The sequence below is a fragment of the Hyla sarda genome, unplaced genomic scaffold (genome assembly GCF_029499605.1).
Source record: "Hyla sarda isolate aHylSar1 unplaced genomic scaffold, aHylSar1.hap1 scaffold_31, whole genome shotgun sequence".
Classification (NCBI taxonomy): domain Eukaryota; kingdom Metazoa; phylum Chordata; class Amphibia; order Anura; family Hylidae; genus Hyla; species Hyla sarda.
The window spans coordinates 1,226,233-1,227,620 of NW_026609824.1; the positions used below are offsets into that span (position 1 = coordinate 1,226,233).

A 1,388-nucleotide genomic window follows, 5' to 3' on the forward strand; every position below is an offset into this window, starting at 1 on the left:
GGTATAAAACCAACAGCCACGGGAAGCTGTAAGGATAGAGGACATACCTGCATCCTATTGGACTCACTTGTCTTGGTTAAATCCAACTTATTTGACAACCTATGGTGCTGCTACTTCTGCTCATGGCAGTGCTGCTTCTGACAAGGCTGTTCTTTGGTGGGCCTAGGCGACATCACAATCTCCATGGTTACATACACAACAAAGGTCAGATGTTGTTTACACCTGGCCATGCCAGTGGTATTGAGTAGCATATCCCAGTGCTAAGGGTCCTGGGTGCAACAATCTTTCAATGGGGAATAGCCGCACTGAGTTTGTCAAGTGCACCCATGTTTGCAACTCCAACAATACACACATATGTATGTATGTATGTATGTGTGTGTATGTGTGTATGTATGTCTATCTATCTATCTATCTATTCATCTATCCACCCATCTATCTCTATATATATTTATCTCTCTCTCTCTATATGTATGTATATATATATATATATATATATATATATATAATTTTTTTTTCTTTTAAATATATATATATATATATATATATATATATATGTATATACATAGAGAGAGAGAGAGAGAGATGGAAATACTTTTTTAAACATGTTTTCACCTCATTTTTACCTTCTTTTTTTCTTCTCTCCATGTTTTCCTTCTTTCCTATGCTGCTGCTTCTTATTTTTCTTCTTTTTCAGACCCTATCATTGCACTATTGCTTATTCAATACCACCAGCAGATGGAGACACTATATTACAACATTAGTTGTGAGCAGCAGTTTGTACAAACAAATGCCTCATAGCTGATGTCCTATCCACCTAGGCACCACCTATTGTCTATTGCCTGCAGTAGGGGCCCACTGGACTAGCCAGCAAGCAGCTGCAGCAAATAAACAGATAATCTTTCTTTCCAACACTGAAACCTGGTGGTGCACTTAATATATGCTACCAGATAGGGAACATATCAGATATTAAACTGATATAAACAGACACCACATTTGATACCAGCCAAAAGGAAGGATGAGAAGTGATAACTGTGAAAGGGGAGGAACCAACGCTGTCCCCTTCACATGCACCATCACTACTTGTAGGAAGGGAGGCTGGCTGGCAGCCTCCCATACACACTCTGGCTGGGTGGCAGTCACCCACCAGTACACACAGCAGACCCTAAACCCATATCATTATTGCTAAGCAGGAAGATGGGAGTCCATTTCACTCTGATGGACCATTTTTAAATGCAATCCATAACCTGGCTTTGGCAGGAACCCTTCTTACTCCTCCTACTTGCATTTGATACTGGGTTTAGGATCTGCATAGGAAACACACACACACACACACACACACACACAAGCACACACTTACCTGTGTTGCCTGCTGACGCCTCCTTGGCTGT

The 1,388-nt window shown here is 40.9% G+C and overlaps 1 pseudogene; it reads right to left on the minus strand.

Moving 5' to 3' along the window:
• Positions 1 to 919: 919 nt before the first annotated feature.
• Positions 920 to 1,022, minus strand: LOC130328568 (U2 spliceosomal RNA; annotated as a pseudogene).
• Positions 1,023 to 1,388: the final 366 nt, after the last annotated feature.